The sequence below is a fragment of the Cucurbita pepo genome, chromosome 15, assembly GCF_057944985.1.
Source record: "Cucurbita pepo subsp. pepo isolate OVF chromosome 15, ASM5794498v1, whole genome shotgun sequence".
Classification (NCBI taxonomy): Eukaryota; Viridiplantae; Streptophyta; class Magnoliopsida; order Cucurbitales; family Cucurbitaceae; genus Cucurbita; species Cucurbita pepo.
Genome location: NC_141812.1, coordinates 3,689,222 through 3,709,239, shown reverse-complemented (window position 1 = coordinate 3,709,239; position 20,018 = coordinate 3,689,222). Strand labels below are relative to the sequence as shown.

Here is a 20,018-nt window from a genome sequence, read left to right as displayed (position 1 = left end):
TTAGCCCCCTAGAGTCCGATTCTAGTCGAGCTTCCTTTACAAAAGTTGCTCAATAGTCATACGAGAAGTATTCTGGTCACTTGAATCGTCCAAACTCGACAAAAAACAAGGAAGATGGAAGGTAAGCTCTTCAGTTTTACGTTCTTAGTTTTCTCCATATCGGTTGGATTTCCCAAGAAGCTAGATTATAAAATTTTAGTATGATGTTCTTTAGAAAATTTAGCACAACTCTCGTGAAGGAAGTCAGAGTAAAAATAGACTGAAAGTTAATTTGAGTACAATTATTTCTTTATGTGATTGACGATTAATTACGAGAAAATTATCTTTGGAAAATAAGATTAGAACTCTACAATTCTCGTGAAGGAATCATGTTAATTTGAGCTAAATAGGAAAATTTAAGAAAATCCGATTAATTATGAGAAAATTATCTTTGGAAAATAAGATTAGAATTCTACCATTATTGCGAAGGAATCATGTTAATTTGAGTTAAATAGGAAAACTTAAGAAAATCCAATGAATTAGAAAAACTAATGAAAATCGTGTGAAAACTGCAAAAGTCAATGTAAGGAAGACGTGAACCACAGACATGTGTCAATTGAGGAGTGGGATGGCCGTTGGTCATCAATGAGGACACACGTTCAATGTAGAGCTCACACGTTCAATGTAGAGCTCATGCTACACTTCATGGAGTAAGCGGGTAACTCACACCTACTCCTCCAACTCGAGAACCAAGGCGCGACCTGAACCACCTGCCTCTGTCTAACCTCGTTTGGACGCACTTGTACTTACACGACATGTGTCATCGCAAAAAAAAGAAAAATCATAGTGTGTCATGCATAAGGTAGCGGCTTTAGGTTAGTAGAGAATTAGGATCGTTATAGTTGGTATCAGAGCTCTAGGTTATAGATTTTGTAGACTAGACTATGAGGTAGACTTGACATGTTCCATGGTCCCACTGCTGATGCCCTATCACCGTCACGTATGTCATGCATAAGATAAGAAAAAGAAATGTCATTGATTGCTTATACTAATACTACTGCTTGACCATTATCAAATGTAACTTAATTGTGATTGAATTTGTTGGCTTAATTCTATGTTTATGATGATATAAAATATGATGTAATTTATGTTAGCGAATAGTAGACTTAAGAAAACTTATATGTTGGTTTTAGAACGATGTCGCCTAGAGGGCATTGAAGAGACGTCGAGGAAGAGGACGACTTTCTATTAAAGGAAGGTGTAGAGGGAGAGAGAGCCCAGCTCGTGAAGAGTCCGTAGCTCGAACAGACGTGGCTATGCCACCCACAATAGCACTAGTGACTCGAATAGACCCCATGATGAACCTTATGTGAGAATCATTCCAAGCTATGAAGCAAACAATAGTGGTCACCCAGCAAACCAACAACTCACAATCTACACAAGAGGTAAGATATTTATGGAATTTCAAGCGGTATGACCTGCACAATTTTAGCAAAACTATGGGGGATCCAACAAAAGCTCAGTTATGGCTATCGTCAATGGAGATGATTTTCTTATTAATGAACTTTTCGGACGATCAAAAGGTGTCTTGTGCGTCGTTCATGCTAAAGAAGAATGCAAAAATTATGGTGGATTGTAAGACAACCAAAAAATTATGGTCTTAGTTTAAAGAGGTATTCTTGAAATAGTATTACCCGAAAGCACCCGACTTCGAAGACAATAGATGTTCACGCACCTGACACAAGGTGGACATTCTATTGATAATTACGCAAGAGAATTCATATGGTTAAAACAATTTGCTCTGTCACTAGTGGATACAAAATTGAAAATGGGTGAGAGGTTCGTCATGGGCTTGGACCCAAAAATTCGTTGTACTCTCAAGCGAAAACGACTATATGAACCAAGGGATTCATATCGACAATCACCAGCGCATAGACCTCGATATGCGGATAGACACCTACCTCGACATGCAAACAGACGCCCTAGAGACAAAGAAGGGGTAAAAGGAAGAGGAGGAAGGGGTGCAATATACGTGGAAAACCGCATGGGGGTAGGCGTATGGCTGGGGAACGAGAGCATGCTTCCAGTGTGGCTAGGAGGGTCACATTGCTATGAATTGCACAATTAGGGGGACCGAGAACCCAGTTAATCCACCAAGTGAAGCTTACAACATATGCAAACTCATTTCCAAGCAAGAGTATACGCGTCCACTCGTAGGGATGTCGGGAATTTTGCTACAGTAGCTATGTACACTATCAGTCTTAGGACACTATGCTTTTACCTTATTTGAATTAGGCTCTACGCATTCCTTTCCATCTGTCCCATTTGTTAATCAAGCAAGGTTCGAACTAGAACCCTTATTTCATGTATTAACGCTTAGTACCCAACGAGGGTAGACTTAGTTGCTAAGGATAGAGTAAAAGATGGGCAAGTAATAGTAACCGGACGAACCTTAAAAGTAGACCTGATAGTTGTTACCATGTCAGACTTTGACGTAAATACTAGGGATGCCAGTATAGATTGTTACAAAAAGGAGGCATTATTCTCACCCTCATCTAGATCCAATTTTAGGTTTAAGGGAACATGTGTTAAGTTACCCCTAAAGTAGTCTCGATGATGAAAGCCAAGAGACTGGTTCAACAAGGAAGTTGAGCCATGTTAGTGTTAGGATCGATATAAGTCGTTAGCTCTGATACCAGTTGTTAGGATCGCACAACAACGCACACGCTCGATCTAGATGAACACAAAGAATGGGATAGAGAAAAGTTGCAAGGAGAACTCTGGCTAAAAGGATTTTGTATTGATGACTTCAGGTATGTACAACAAGAGAGTACAGAGAATAGAAAAGTACATTTTCAAAGCTCTACCGGACCAGATATATATATGGTATAGTTTACTATATATAACTTTACCAGATTTAGCCATCTACTATATATAGCTATTTACCATATATAGCTTTACCGGATATAGCTTTACCATATATAGCTTTACTATATATAGCTTTACTAAATATAGCTTTACCGGATATAACCGTTGACCAAACTATAAATAAGTATCAGACTCCATAAGCCTAACAATTCTCCCACTTGGAGACTGATCTAGTCAACCAAGAATTTCACTCTCAAACGACCATGAGCATCTTCACTGCACCATACCAATTGAGGTTTTGCACAACCTCAACATCAACATCAACACAGTTTGCTGGATCACCCTCTATCTTCTCAAAACACATCACCATCTTCAACTAACCTCCGAGTGAAATGGTATCGCCTTCTGTGTTTTGAATGATAGACCGGGTTCCTCGCCAACAGCATGAGTCTCAGGAGTTTCTTGAGTATCTGCTACAACATCACTATGTGAATCTTTTAGCAACTCAACCTCAAGTCCCACTTGCTTCCCTCTGGTTTCTCAGCAAGAGTCTCAAGAGTTTCATGAGTATCCGCTACAACATCACTCTGTGAATCTTTGAGCAACTCAACCTCAACTCCCACTTGCTTCACCTCTGGTTTCTCAGCAAGAGTCTTCCGGCCCATGCAACCTCCTCTGGAGTTTCAGCGATGCTTCCAGCCGACGCAACCTCCTCTGGAGTTTCAGCGACGCTTCCGGCCGACGCAACCCCCTCTAGAGCTTCAGCGACGCTTCCGGACGACACAACCCCCTCTGGAGCTTCAGCGACGCTTCCGGACGATGCAACCCCCTCTGGAGCTTCAGCGACGCTTCCGGACCACGCAACCCCCTCTGGAGCTTCAGCGACGCTTCCGGGCGACGCAACCCCCTCTAGAGCTTCAGCGACGCTTTCGGGCGACGCAACCTCCTCTGGAGCTTCAGTGACACTTCCGGGCGATGCAACCCCCTCTGGAGTTCCTCTGGAGTTTCAGCGACGCTTCCGGGCAACGCAACCCCCTCTGGAGCTTCAGCGACGCTTCCGGGCGACGCAACCCCCTCTGGAGCTTCAGCGACGCTTCTTCCGGTACTTTTCTTCAATTCTCTAACAATCTTTGTGAAGCTAACACATTTATGTTTGCTCATAACGAAGTTCTCACAAGGACTCATAATAATCTCCGCATCAAATACACCTTGTTCATAGCCGACGGTTTTTCATACATATTCGGCAGCGTCTTCAACAGACCTGATGTTGTCTTCTCCTTGATAATGTTGAACACCACGTTTCTGGATAGCATTAACCAGATCAGCCCCAAGGCTTATCGATCCTTGAGCTTCCACTGTTTCGTGGTCATGGTATCCGGCTTCACCCCCAACAGAGGTTCGTGAAGATCTTTCTGGTACAGATAATCTTCAATCTGCATCTTCCAGAAATTGAAATCGGATCCATCGAACTTCTCAGTTCCAATCTTTGAACTTTCCATCTTCACAGATCGTGGTGAATTTCGCCTGGCTCTGACTTCCGCCTGGCTCTGACACCGCCTGGCTCTGACTTCCGCCTGGCTTTGACTTCCGCCTGGCTCTGACTTCCGCCTAGCTCTGATACCAGTTGTTAGGATCGATATCAGTCGTTAGCTCTGATACCAGTTGTTAGGATCGATACCAGTTGTTAGGATCGCACAACAACGCACACGCTCGATCTAGATGAACACAAAGAATGGGATAGAGAAAAGTTGCAAGGAGAACTCTGGCTAAAAGGATTTTGTATTGATGACTTCAGGTATGTACAACAAGAGAGTACAGAGAATAGAAAAGTACATTTTCAAAGCTCTACCGGACCAGATATATATATATATGGTATAGTTTACTATATATAGCTTTATCAGATTTAGCCATCTACTATATATAGCTATTTACCATATATAGCTTTACCGGATATAGCTTTACCATATATAGCTTTACTATATATAGCTTTACTAAATATAGCTTTACCGGATATAACCGTTGACCAAGCTATAAATAAGTATCAGACTCCATAAGCCTAACAGTTAAAAAGTAGAGTAGATGTAAAAAGGAATAAAAGACCTTAAATACTATACCCACAGTGAATGAATTTTTGGATGTCTTCCCGAAGATCTATCAAGAATACCCCCTCCCTGAACAGAAAATTTTGGTATAGAGCTTGAGCTAGGAAGTGGACATATTTCTAAAGCCCCTTACCATATAGCGCTAGAAAAATTACAGGAACTCAAGCTGCAATTAAAAAACTTACTGGACAAAGGCTTCATCCGCCCTAGCGTATCTCCTTGTAGTGCACCGATGCTATTTGTTAAGAAGAAAGATGGCTCGATGTGTTTGTGCATCGACTATAGAGAATTAAACAAGAGGACAATAAAGAATAAGTATCCACTCCCTCTTATTGAAGATTTATCGACCAGTTCAGAGAAGCGACAATATTCTCCAAGATAGATCTTCGGACAGGGTAGAACCAGATTAAAATTAAAGAAGGGGATGTGTCAAAGACAACATTAAGAACAAGGTACGGCCACTACAAGTTTATGGTGATTTCGATTTGTCTCACTAACGCCCAAACGCTATTTATGGAGTTAATGAATCGAGTATTCAAGGAATGTCTCGACATGTTTTTTATTGTGTTCATAGACAACATCCTAGTCTACTCAAAGACAGACAAAAAATACTGAGGATACCTTCGAAAAGTCGACAAGTTGTACGCCAAATTCTCAAGTGTGAATTTTGCCTATGAAAAGTCTCACTTTTAGGACATATGATGTCAAAAGATGAAACCTCAGGAGACCTCACCAAGATTGAAGTGGTCACTAAGTGGGATCGCTCGATCACTGTTACTGTTGTGTGCAGTTTTCTGAGGTTAGCGGGATACTACCAGCAGTTTGTGCAAGACTTCGTAATAATTGTCTCACCACTAACACAATTGACGAAGAAGGGTGTACCATTTATATGGAATGATGCATGTGAGAAAAGTTTGCAAGATCTAAAACAAAGGTTAGTGTCAGCCCTAATACTTACCATGCTGAGAGTTTAGAGGGATATGTGATATATATTGGTAGGTGAGCTATTTAGTTTTACGTTCTTAGTTTTCTCTCAGATGTATTAGATTTTCGAGGCTCGTTGGAACTCTGACTTTCAATCGGTTTCAACTACGACTTCCTTCACAAAATTTGTGCAAAATTTTCTTAAGAATATCATACTAAAATTTTGTAATCGAGCTCCTTGAAAATTTAACCGATCTGAGATAAAACTAAGAACATAAAACTAAAGAACTTACCTTCCAATCTTCATTGTTCGTTGAAAGGTATATATCACATATCCCTCAATAGAATTACCTTATCTGAGTTTAAATATTAAAAAAGTAACTTTCCATATGAGCTAAACATTTTAAAAAAATAGGGTAATTATAATTTTACATATGATAATTTGATATCTAAAATATAAATAAATGGAGGTGCGGGGAATTGAACCCCGTGCCTCTCGCATGCGAAGCAAGCGCTCTACCATATGAGCTACACCCCTTCTATATATTTGAAATAAAAGAAACGGTATGAAAAATTAGGGCAATTATGTTTTGAATTTAGAAAAATTTAGTAATTATAATTTTATATTATGATAATAAAATACAAAAGTGGAGGTGCAGGGAATTGAACCCTGTGCCTCTCGCATGCGAAGCGAGCGCTCTACCATATGAGCTACACCCCCTCTATTTCTTTGGAATAAAAGAAACAGTATGAAAAATTAGGGCAATTATGTTTTGAATTTAGAAAAATTTAGTAATTATAATTTGTGGAGGTGCAGGGAATTGAACCCAGTGCCTCTCGCATGCGAAGCGAGCGCTCTACCATATGAGCTACACCCCCTCTATTTCTTTGAAATAAAAGAAACAGTATGAAAAATTAGGGCAATTATGGTTTGAATTTAAAAAAATTTAGTAATTATAATTTTATATATGATAATAAAAGTGGAAGTGCGGGGAATTGAACCCCGTGCCTCTCGCATGCGAAGCAAGCGCTCTACCATATGAGCTACACCCCCTCTATATATTTGAAATAAAAGAAACGGTATGAAAAATTAGGGCAATTATGTTTTGAATTTAGAAAAATTTAGTAATTATAATTTGTGGAGGTGCAGGGAATTGAACCCAGTGCCTCTCGCATGCGAAGCGAGCGCTCTACCATATGAGCAACACCCCCTCTATTTCTTTGAAATAAAAGAAACAGTATGAAAAATTAGGGCAATTATGGTTTGAATTTAAAAAAATTTAGTAATTATAATTTTATATATGATAATAAAAGTGAAAGTGCGGGGAATTGAACCCCGTGCCTCTCGCATGCGAAGCAAGCGCTCTACCATATGAGCTACACCCCCTATATATATTTGAAATAAAAGAAACGGTATGAAAAATTAGGGCAATTATGTTTTGAATTTAGAAAAATTTAGTAATTATAATTTTATATTATGATAATAAAATACAAAAGTGGAGGTGCAGGGAATTGAACCCCGTGCCTCTCGCATGCGAAGCAAGCGCTCTACCATATGAGCTACACCCTCTCTATTTCTTTGGAATAAAAGAAACGGTATGAAAAATTAGGGCAATTATGGTTTGAATTTAATAAAATTTAGTAATTATAATTTTATATATGATAATAAAATACAAAAGTGGAGGTGCGGGGAATTGAACCCCGTGCCTCTCGCATGCGAAGCAAGTGCTCTACCATATGAGCTACACCCCCTCTATTTCTTTAAAATAAAAGAGACGGTATGAAAATTAGGGCAATTATGATTTGAATTTTAAAAAACTTAGTAATTATAATTTTATATATGATAATTTGATATCTAAAATATAAAAATATGAAGGTGTGGGGAATTGAACCTGTGCTTCTTGCATGCAAAGCGAGCGCTCTACCATATGAGCTACAACCCCTCTAATTCTTTAAAATAAAAGAAACAGTATGAAAAATTAGGGCAATTATGTTTTGAATTTAAAAAAACTTAGTAATTAAAGGTGCAAGGAATTGAACCTCGTATCTCTTGCATGCAAAGTAAGTGGTCTACCATATGAGCTACACACCTCTATTTCTTTAAAATAAAAGAAACGGTATGAAAAATTAGAGCAATTATGTTTTGAATTTTAATAAATTTAGTAATTATAATTTTATATATGATAATTTGATATCTAAAATATAAATAAATGGAGGTGCGGGGAATTGGACCTTGTGCCTCTTGCATGCGAAGCGAGCGCTCTACCATATGATCTACACCCCGTTGTTTCTTTAAAATAAAAGAAACGGTATGAAAAAATAGGCAATTATGTTTTAAAATTTAAAAAATTTGGTAATTATAAATTTATATATGATAATTTGTTACTTACAAAAAAAAAAAAAAAAAAATGGAGGTGCAGGGAATTGAACCCTTGGTAAGGTGCTCTGCATATGAGCTACACCCCTCTATTCCTCTTAAATAAAAGAAATTGTAAGAAAAATTAGGGTAATTAGGATCGCTATAGTTGGTATCAAAGTTTTAGGTTATAGATTTTGTAGACTAACCTATGAGGTAAATTTGACATGTTCCATGGTCCCACTACCAATGCTCTGTCACCGTCACGTATGTGATGCATAAGATTAAGAAAAAAAAAAAATGTCATTGATTGAGTATATGGTTACTAATTGACCATTATCAATTCTAACTTATGATTGAATTTGATAAGATTCACTATATTAATGTTGACGACGGCATGATTGTTGGCTTAATTTTATGTTTTCGATGATATAAAATATGATGTAATTTATGTTAGCGAATAGTAGACTTAAGAAAACTTATATATTGGCTTTACAACCATGTCGGCTAGAGGATGTTGTAGAGACATCGAGGAAGAGGACAACCTTCTATTTTAAGGAATGTGTAGAGGGGGAGAGAGTCTAGCTCGTGAAGGGTCTGTAACTCGAATAGACGTGGCTATGCCTCCTCCAATAGCACTAGTGACTCGAATAGACCCCACGATGAACCTGATGTGAGAATCATTCCAAGCCATGAAGCAAACAATGGTGGCCACCTAGCAAGCCAACAACATGCAATCTACACAAAAGGTAAGATATTTATGGGATTTACCTAGCAAGCCAACAACATGCAATCTACACAAAAGGTAAGATATTTATGGGATTTCAAGCGGTGACGCACTTTTTGAGAAATTGTGGGAATCCAACAAAAACTTAGTTATAGCCATCATCAATGAAGACGATTTTCTTATTAATGAACTTTTCGGATGATCAGAAGGTGTCTTGTGCGTCATTCATGCTAAAGAACTCAAAATTATGGTGGGTCGAAAACGAAAAATTTTCCATCGAGACATAAGTGTAATAGTTGTTAGTTTACTTAGTCTAAATAAAATTTCACTTTGTGTGGAACTTAGGACGATAACTTTTAGAAGTCAATAGTATAAACTCTTTATTTATCGTTTCTTTCTGTTTTGCCATATATTGATATTTAATAGCGTGATATTTTCCAAAGCATTTTTCCTTCCAAAACTTACTTTTCTCTATTATTATTTCTTCAATTTTATCAACAAGTTGAAAGAAATATTCTTGAAGCAGTATTACCCAAAAGCAGCCCGACTCTGAAGACAACAAAAGTTCACCCACCTGACACAGGGTGGACATTCTTTTGATGATTATGCAAGAAAATTCTTGAGGTTAAAACGATTTGCACGGTCATTGGTGGATACAAAATTGAAAATAGGTGAGAGATTCGTCATGGGCTTGGATCCAGAAATTCTTCGTACTCTCGGCCAAAAACGACTATATGAACCGAGGGATTCATATCGACAATATAATCGCGTAGACCTCAATATGCAGCTAGAAACCCCCCTCGACATGCAGACAGACGCCCTAGAGACCAAGAAGGAGTTAGAGGAAGAGGAGGATGGGGTGCAATATATGTGGAAAATCGCATGGGGGTAGGTGTATCGTTGGAACTAGAGCATGCTTCCAGTGTGGCTAGGAGGGCCACATTGCTATGAATTGCACAACTAAGGGGACCGAGAACCCAGTTAATCCACCAAGAGCACCAAGAGTATACGCGTCCACAATAGAGACACCGGGAAGTCCGATATAGTGGCTACATGTATACTATAAGTCTTGGGACACTTTGCTTTAACCTTATTTCAATCCGGCTCTACGCATTCCTTTCTATCTATTCCATTTGTTAATCAAGCAAAGTTTGAACTAGAACCCTTATTGCATCTATTAAATGTTAGAACCCTTATTGCATGTAATCTTGTTGAAAATCACGTGATTTTCGGCGAGACATTTATTTTCTAATAAAAACGTTCCTATTTTCTTAAGTTCTTTATTCTAAAGCGCTATAATACCTAATGAGTCATTTATTTTTCTTTGTATGATATTGTTTCATGTGTTAGAGAAAAAGAGATAGGTTTTGAATAGAGAAATCGAGAGACATTTGCAAGGATTTGAGTTTTAAGTGATGACTTCGGGTGGGAGCGAAGTAATGTCGTGGAGTGTTGAACAACGAGGAGTGTAGACAAACGGCAGCAGAATCGAGCATAAGGGTGTCAAAGTATCGTCGGAATCCAACATAATACGATTTAGGGTTTTGCGATCTATTATCGGGTAGAGAGATGGTTTGTCGGTACGAGTTGGGTCAATTTTTCAACATTCGAATACCCACGATCACGCACAGTCTAACCTCGCACCTGAGCATAATTGTCTCGGCCCAACCAGTTTCTCACGACCCATGATCCAGCCCACAATTAATCAAATTATTCAAGCCCAGACATAATCCGCTAGCCACAGTCCAGGCCCAACACAATTTCGGCCAAAGTGAAGGCGTCGACCCAATAGATTTACGACCGGTCAACAATCCTACTGTTAGAATCGCACTACAACGCACACGCTCGATCTAGATGAACACAAAGAACAGGATTTTTTTATTTATTGATGACTTCACGTATGTACAGTAAGAGAGAATTAGAGAGAATAGAAAGTACATTTTCAAAGCTCTACCGGACGGGATATATATATATGGTTCAGTTTACTATATATAGCTTTACCAGATTTAACCATCTACTATATATAACTATTTACCATATATAGCTTTACCGGATATAGCTTTACTATATATAGTTTTACCAAATATAGCTTTACCGAACAAACCCATTGACCAAGCTATAAAGGGAGCAGACTCCATAACCTAACAATTCTCCCACTTGGAGACTGATCCTACACCATACCAATTAAGGTTTTTCATAACCTCATTTTTCCAACATCAACACATTTTGTCAATATGAATGCTGGATTCTTTGCACCCTCTATCTTCTCCAAACACATATCGCCTTCTTCCACTAACCTGCGAGTGAAATGGTATCGTCTTCTAATGTATTTTTTCCTTGAATGATAGACTGGGTTTTTCACCAACTGTATGACACTCTGACTATCTGTATAAAGGATCTTCTTGTACTGCTCCCTGCCTAATTCTTCTAGATAGTCTGTCATCCATATAATCTCATTTCCAGCTTCAGCTATTGCCACGTACTCAGCTTCAGTAATGAAAGAGCAACGCATTTCTAAAGCTTGGACATCCAACTCACTGTTGTTCCATCTATAGTGTAGATATATTGAGATGTGCTCTTGCTGGAGTCTACATCTCCACTCAAATCAGCATCCACAAAACCTTGCAGAACTACTTTGTCATTGCCATAACAAAGTGAAGTATTGGATGTACCTCTCAGTATCTCAGAAGCCACTTCACAGCTTCCCAATGTTCTTTCCCTGGATTTGCCATGTACTTGCTAACAACTCCCACTGCATGTGTTATGTCAGGTCTAGTGCAGACCATAGCTTACATCAAACTCCCAACTGCAGAAACGTACGGAACTGTTGGCATGTGCTCACGTTCCTCAACGGTCTTGGGAGATTGCCTCTTTGAAAATTTAATATGATTTGCCAAGGGGGTAGTCCTAGGTTTAGCGTTATTCATCTTTTATTTGGACAACACCTTCTCAATGTACTGCTCTTGGGATAGATTTAATGTGCCAGCAGATCTATCTCGAGAAATCCTCATCCCAAGAATCTACTTCGCTGCACCAAAATCTTTCATCTAAAATACTAAAGACAAGCTTGCTTTCAGGTGGTTTATCTCCCTCATACTTGATCAAGCAATTAGTATATCATCCACATACAGGAGTAGAAACACATAAGAATCAGTGTATTTCTTGAGGTAACAACACTGATTCTTTTCACTCTTGTGGAAACCACTATTGCACATGAAGGAGTCAAACTTCTTGTACCATTGTCTCGGTGCTTGTTTCAGTCCATACAAGCTCTTATTGAGTTTATACACTATATGCTCCTTGCATGGAGCTGCAAACCTTTCTAGTCGTTGCATATAGATCTCCTCATCTAGATCACCATGTAAAAATGCCGTTTTTACATCCATTTTCTCAAGGTGCAAATTCTTCGATGCAACAATACTCAGCAGAATTCGAATAGTAGTTAATTTCATAACTGGAGAAAAGATCTTAGCATAATCAATGTCTTTTCTTTGTGAATATCCTTTAACTACTAACCGAGCCTTAAACCTCCTTCTGCCATCTAGTTCAACTTTGATTCTGAACACCATTTGTTCAACAGAGCTCTCTTTTCTGTAGGCAACTCAGTCAGCACCCACGTATTATTCTTTTCAAGTGAGGTCATCTCATCATCCATGGCTTGCTCCCACTTGGTTGAATCTTCCACTTGTAGGGCCTCATCAAAGGACTCTGGTTCTCCTTCGTCAATCAGCAACAGATAATGTAATGAGGCTGAATATCTATCTGGTGCTCTGATAGTTCTGGATGATCTTCTCAACACCTGCTCAGGTGCAACTTGCTCCACGTCTGGTTCTTCAGCAATAGGATCAGGAGTTTCTTGAGCTTCTGTTTTAACATCATTACGTGAATTTTCCTGCCACTCAAGTTCAACTCCCACTTGCTTTGTAGTCTCGGAGTTTATCTTCTCTCTGTCATTGTACATGATATTTTCATGAAAGGTCACATCGCAGTGTCTTAGGATTTTCATATTTTTCTCATCCCAAAACCTGTACCCCAACATGTCAGAGCCATAGCCTATGAAGTAGCATTTCACAGCCTTAGCATCAAGCTTATCTCTCTTCTCTAGATCAACATGAACATACGCAGTACAACCAAAAGTTCTCAAGTGAGAGTACTTGAGTTCTTTTCCTGTCCATACTTCTTTGGGCAATTTGAACTTCAAGGGTACTGACAACCCTCTATTAATCAAATATGCTGTTGTGTTCACAGCATCAGACCAGAATGTCTTTGGTAGTCTAGAATGAATTCTCATGCTTCTTGCTCGCTCATTCAATGTTCTGTTCATCCTTTCTGCAATACCATTTTGTCTTGCCTTACAGGGAATTGTTCTTATTAATCTAATTCCCTCAGCTGTACAAAATGTTATAAACTTTGATTTGTTGTACTCTCCTCCATTGTCAGACCTCAGGCATTTGATCTTCAAGCCGGTCTGATTTTCCTTTTCAGCTTTCCACTTCTTGAAGATGGTAAACACATCTGACTTGTGTTTCAGAAAGTAAACTCATACCTTCCTGCTGAAGTCATCGATGAAGGTGACGTAGTACCTTGATCCACTAAGTGATGAAACTGGAGATGGTCCCCAGACGTCTGTATGGACCATTTCCAACCGCACTTTCTTCGATTCTCTGGTAGCCTTTGTGAAACTAACTCGTTTCTGTTTGCCCATAACACAGCTCTCACAAAGACACATATCAATAGATTTTAAGCCTTCTAAAGCTCCTTTCGCAGTCAGCATCTTCATTCCTTTGACGCTCATATGTCCAAGTTTATTGTGCCATAGACTTGAATTGGAAGCACTCTCAGCAGCAGCAATCATGTTTATACACTCTGCAGTAGTGTATAAGGTTTCGGATTTTGTGCCACGTGCAACAACCATGGCGCCCTTCACAATCTTCCATGAACTCTTTCCAAACTCTGCTGTATAGCCTGTGCTATCCAACTGACCAATAGAGATTAGGTTCTTCTTGAGACCAGGGATGTATCTGACATCTTGTAATGTCCACTGATTTCCTGCTCGAGTTTGTAATGGAGACATCTCCCTTCCCTTCAATCTCCAGAGTTTTGTTCTGGTACAGATAATCTTCAATCTGCATCTTCCAGAAACCGAAATCAGATCCATCAAACTTCTCAATTCCAATCTTTGAACTTTCCATCTTCACAGATCATGGTGAATTTTGTCTAGCTCTGATACCAGTTGTTAGGATCGCACTACAACGCACATGCTCGATCTAGATGAACCCAAAGAACAGGATAGAGAAAAGTGTAAGGAGAACTCTGGTTAAAAGATTTTTATTTTTTTTATTTTTTTATGGATGACTTCACGTATGTACAGTAAGAGAGAATTACAGAGAATAGAAAGTACATTTTCAAAGCTTTACAGGACGGGATATATATATATATATATATATATATATATATATATATATATATATATATATGGTTCAGTTTACTATATATAGCTTTACAAGATTTAACCATCTACTATATATAGCTATTTACCATATATAGCTTTACCGAATATAGCTTTACCATATATAACTTTACCATATATAGCTTTACCATATATAGCTTTACCAAATAAAGCTTTACCGGATATAGCCGTTGACCAAGCTATAAATACAGGGAGCAGACTCCATAACCTAACACCTACGACATGCGACCTATGCCCAGAAGACTCGCATGTATTTGGCTCGCACGTGCACGCAAACTCGCCTCGGCTCGAATGTGTGCGTAACGTCGGCTCGACTACGTTTTTCAAGCAGCTCGACTTGGCGGCTTGTTATCTCGGCTTAGACGACTCGTTTTTTACCCTTCTGAAGCCATTTCTGACCTTATTTAAGCCATTTCAAGTCAGTATGACTCTTATTTACCGAATATGATTAGTTTAGAGACTTATATCAGTAATTAAACATGGTGTTTTGCTTGGTTAAGTTATGAACCGGCCCTAAGCAGATTATATGTTTTTTTATAGGAAATAGTTAGGCATTGAAATTGTACTATCGAGGTGACTACCTTATTGTGAGTGACTTTGGCCAAGGCCAACTAAGTGACCTTACTGTTGGCGTTAGCTTATATGATGTATGATGGTGCATGCACCATATTATATGTGATATGTTTGTTTATGATTATGTGATGTTTATGTATCTGATAACTCTAAAAGTAGAGTAATATCATGTCTTTTTGTATTTAATATGACACCCTTATTCATCATTTCTCATTTATTACCTCATTTATTCTACTTAGTGAGCATGAAGTTGTTTGTTGCAGTTCAACATGGAAAAAAAAATGATTTGGCATAAATCAATCTTAATTGTATATTTAATTGAGCTATGTGGTAAAATTTCAGATATTTATGCTGAACCATGAGAGAGTAAAAATAAATGGGAGATGACATGGAAATTTTTAAATCCACATCAACAGAACAAACAAGTGTGTCATTAACTACCCAATGAGGAAAATCCTATGTGGACAACTCATTGCTTTTCAGCACTAAAGGGGAACCCATGCTCAATATAAGAGGAGAAAGAGGAGAAGACACACTTTGGGAGAAAAATCGAATTGCATAGCAGCCTTTGCTGCAGTGAACTGCTGTGAAACCTGTAACGACCCGACTCAGCATATTAGTAGCGGTCAAGGCCATTACGAAAAATAATGTAATTTATTTAGAAAAGAATGAAAACCATGCAAAATGATCATTTGTTAGAAATCAAGTGCGAGGTACCCCTTTAAAATTTAAAAAAACAATGCCGCCTAAAGATATTCAAAACAAAGTAGGAAATTTAAAAGCAATTAGATTACACACAACGATCAAATTACACACACGGCGATCAGATTACACAGCACCTAGCCATAGGACAATTCTGTTCGACCCATTTTTCAACGACGGTCTGAATCCCCTCGAACTGAGCCTTTTTCCTACGTAGGCGTTGAACCTTTGCTGCGTTTAATCCTCTTGATGTCGGATATGGCAACGACGATGGTGTTCTCTTGTGGCGGCGATGTAGGTGATGGGCGGGGGTTTTTCTGATGTGGGAAAGGGCACGGAGTGGTGTGAGAAACAGTCGGCTATGGACCGTGAGCATTGGGTGGCAGCGACTTAAGGAAGAAAAGTGAAAAAGAGGGAAGGAAGGGCGGCGGCTGGCTAAGGGTTTGGCTCCTCTGCTGAACCTTGGAGCTTATTTATTTTTTTTTTTTATAACTATTATTTTGTTATTGGCCCATGGGCCCAAACGTGGGCCTTACAATATTCACCCGAAAAGAAACTTTCGTCTTAGAAAGCTTCACTTAAATACATAAGGCTTGCGCTACTTCCTTTCCGCTCAGGGTACTTGGTCTGCTCGTTCCCAAGTGGCTTCTTCAAGCTGGTGATTCTGCCATAATACCTTGACCAACGCAATCTCTCGATTACGTAGGGTTTTCACTTCTCTATCCACAATTTGCACTGGTTCTTCCTCATAGTTCAAACCCTTATCCAACCGCAGAGGTTTGAAATCTATCACATGCGATGGGTAAAATATGTATAGTCGCAACATCGATACATGGAACACAGTGTGGACTCCTGAGAGTACAGGTGGTAGGGCCAATCGATAAGCTACTTGTCCCACTCGCTCCAAGATCTCAAATGGTCCGATGAAGCGTGGGCTTAACTTTCCTTTGCGCCCGAACGTAAGAACACCTTTCATGGGAGCCACCTTAAGGAATACTTTGTCTCCCATCTCAAACTCTAAATCCCTTCGTCTCACATCGGCATAACTCTTTTGCTTGCTTTTGGCCGTATGCATTCTAGTTCTTATTTTCTGGACAACCTCATTAGTTGCTTGCACTATGTTGGGGCCCAACAACTTGCGTTCTCCCACTTCATCCCAACACACTAGGGATCGACACTTCTTCCCGTATAAGGCCTCAAAAGGTGTCATACCCAACGTCGCTTGATAACTATTGTTATAAGCGAACTCTATGAGATGCAAGCGTGTGTCCCAGCTACCGGCAAAGTCCAACATACAGGCCCGTAACATGTCCTCCAGAATTTGGTTTAAGCATTCAGTTTGCCCATCCGTCTGTGGGTGGAATGCTGTACTAAACTCTAGCCGTGTACCCAACGCTTTCTGAAGGCTTTTCCAAGACTTTGATGTTAAACAGGGATCCCTATCTGACAAAATGGATACCGATACCCCGTACAATCTTGTTACTTCCTTCAAGTACAACTGAGCCCATTTATATCCACGGAATACGTGGATTTCCCTGGCATGAAGTGAGCTGACTTTGTGAGTCTATCAACCACAACCCATATAATTGTGTAGCCTCTGGCCGTCCTCGGTAATCCCACGATAAAGTCCATGGTGATGTTCTTCCACTTCCATTCAGGTACGCTAAGTGGTTGTAATAGCCCCGCTGGCTTCTGCCTTGGGGCTTTGACTTGTGGACAAACCAGACACTTGCTCACAAACTCGGCCACATCATGTTTCATATTCCGCCACCAATAATGTCGTTTCAAATCCTGATACATCTTGGTACTGTCAAGATGTAGGGCGAATGGCGAGTGGTGAGCCTCGGTTAGGATTTCTACCTTTAGTTCTTCTTCATTTGGCACACACAATCGCCCATGGTACAAGAGCCCCCCATTATCTGTCAATGAAAACTCCTCTGTCTGATTGACATCTATCAAACGTCTTTTTCCAACCAAATCTAGATCACCATGTTGTTTATCAATAAGACGTTGCCTCAAAGTTAGTTTTATGGTTAATTGGGCCAATTGAGCAGCGACCTCCCCCACGGCCACCGCTACACCGACGCGTTCCAGATCCTGCTGGATCGCTTTTTGTGTGGTGATTAGAGCGGACGTGTGTGCTAATTTTCGGCTCAACGCATCGTCTACCACATTCGCCTTTCACGAGTGATAGAGTCCTTTCTCTAACCACCTGCGTTGTCTCATGTTTAACTCATTCTGAGTAAAGAAGTATTTAAGACTCTTGTGGTCAGTGAAAATTATGTTTAACTCCTTCTGAGTAAAGAAGTATTTAAGACTCTTGTGGTCAGTGAAAATTTGGGTCCTTTCTCCATAAAGGTAGTGTCTCTAAATCTTTAGTGCAAATACCACTGCTGCGAGTTCTAGGTCGTGGGTGGGATAGTTTCACTCGTATTCTTTTAGTTGATGCGAAGCATAGGCAATAACCTTCCCATGTTGCATGAGGACACACCCTAACCCCCTTTTTGAAGCATCACTGTAACTACAAAGCCTTCATCTCCTGACGGCACAGTAAGTATCGGGGCTGTTACTAACCTCTGTTTAAGTTTCTGGAAACTATCCTTGCACTGATCATTCCAGGTGAATGACTTTACTTGCTTGGTCAACTTAGTGAGGGGGGTGGCGATCTTGGAGAAATCCTGCATAAACTGCCGATAATACCCTGCTAGACAAAGAAAACTTCGTACCTCAGTCACTATGGTCGGGCGAGGCCAATGTGTCACCGCTTCAATCTTTGTTGGGTCTATGGTGATTCCCATTCGTGAAACTACATGCCCAAGAAATCCCACCTGTTCTACCCAGAATTCACACTTGGAGAACTTTGCAAACAACTTGTCCGTTCTCAAAATGGTCAACACTTTCCTGAGATGTTCCTCTTGTTGTTCCCTAGTCTTGGAATACACAAGGATATCATCAATGAAGACGATCACGAAGTTGTCTAAGAATTTTCTGAACACTTTGTTCATCAACCCCATAAATGCTGCTAGAGTGTTGGTCAAGCCAAACGACATTACCCTAAACTCGTAATGTCCATACCTTGTGCGAAATGCTGTCTTTGAGATATCACTCTCCTTAATCCTCAACTGATGGTAGCCTGACCATAAGTCAATCTTTGAGAACACAACTGCTCCTTGCAACTGATCGAACAAGTCGTCGATCCAGGGTAAAGGATACTTGTTTTTAATTGTCATTTTGTTAAGTTCGCGATAGTCCATGCACAAGCTCATAGAGGCGTCCTTCTTCTTCACAAATATCACTGGGGCTCCCGAAGGAGACACACTTGATCATATAAAACCTTTGTTTAGTAGCTCTTGAAGCTGCAACTTTAGTTCTTTCAATTCAGCAGGGGCCATTCTGTACGAGGCTCTTGATATAAGGGTTGTTCCTAGCTCAAGTACAATTTCGAATTCCAACTCATGCTCCGGGGGTAGGCTGGGGAGATCTTTTGGGAACACGTCGACGAATTCTCTCACTACTGGCATTGAGTTAATGCTTGCCTCAGTTCGCCCTAATTCCACCACATGAGCTAATATCCCCCAAGCACCCTGGGATAGCATCTTCCTTGCCTTTAATGCCGAGACTATCCTTGAGACCGTTCCCACCTTGGTCCCCTTGAATTTGAAGATTGGCTAACTAGGAGGTCTGAACACAACCTTCTTGTTGAAGCAATCAATGGATGCATGATTTTTAGCTAACCACTCCATCCCTAAGATGACGTCAAAATTGGTCATATCTAAGACTATCAGCATCACATCCATTGTGTGGTTTGACACACACAATTGACAATCTTTTACCCTCTCGAAGGCTTCCATACTTACCCCTGCCGGGGTACCTACAGACAACTCGTACCCTAGTGGTTCAACTTCTACTCTTGCGTGTTTTACAGGGTTAGTGGAGATAAAAGAGTGGGTTGACCCAAAATCAAATAAGACCCATGCGTAGTACCCAAAAATAGAGAGCGTACCTATGACTGCAGTGTTCGAGTTTTCTGCCTCCAAGCGAGTGGTAGCATACATTCGCCCCTGTTGCGGAGCTGGCCTCGAGTTTGAGGTCGGTTGATTACCAAGGGGTCTATTGGTACTAGTTTCTCTCTCTTGGGTGCAATGCACGACAACGTGGCCTTCTTGGTGACAGTTGAAACATACCCTATTCTTAAACCTACACTGTCCTGGGTGACGTCTCCCACAGTTTGTGCAACGTGGTCTATCATGTGGCGTGTTCTGTGGGCGAGCCTTTGGTTGTCTGCGCTCTTGGTTTAAATTTGTCTGGCCTGGTGCC

The 20,018-nt window shown here is 40.0% G+C and overlaps 6 non-coding genes across 6 annotated transcripts; all 6 read right to left on the bottom strand.

Annotated features, from left to right (window-relative positions):
• Positions 1-6,338: 6,338 nt before the first annotated feature.
• On the bottom strand, positions 6,339-6,411 carry TRNAA-CGC (transfer RNA alanine (anticodon CGC)). The gene has a single exon. It is a non-coding gene; the product is annotated as a tRNA-Ala (tRNA).
• Positions 6,412-6,521: 110 nt separating this feature from the next.
• Positions 6,522-6,594, bottom strand: TRNAA-CGC (transfer RNA alanine (anticodon CGC)). The gene has a single exon. It is a non-coding gene; the product is annotated as a tRNA-Ala (tRNA).
• Positions 6,595-6,679: 85 nt separating this feature from the next.
• On the bottom strand, positions 6,680-6,752 carry TRNAA-CGC (transfer RNA alanine (anticodon CGC)). Its single transcript has one exon. It is a non-coding gene; the product is annotated as a tRNA-Ala (tRNA).
• Positions 6,753-6,854: 102 nt separating this feature from the next.
• On the bottom strand, positions 6,855-6,927 carry TRNAA-CGC (transfer RNA alanine (anticodon CGC)). Its single transcript has one exon. It is a non-coding gene; the product is annotated as a tRNA-Ala (tRNA).
• Positions 6,928-7,187: 260 nt separating this feature from the next.
• TRNAA-CGC (transfer RNA alanine (anticodon CGC)) lies at positions 7,188-7,260 on the bottom strand. The gene has a single exon. It is a non-coding gene; the product is annotated as a tRNA-Ala (tRNA).
• A 292-nt stretch (positions 7,261-7,552) lies between these two features.
• Positions 7,553-7,625, bottom strand: TRNAA-CGC (transfer RNA alanine (anticodon CGC)). Its single transcript has one exon. It is a non-coding gene; the product is annotated as a tRNA-Ala (tRNA).
• Positions 7,626-20,018: the final 12,393 nt, after the last annotated feature.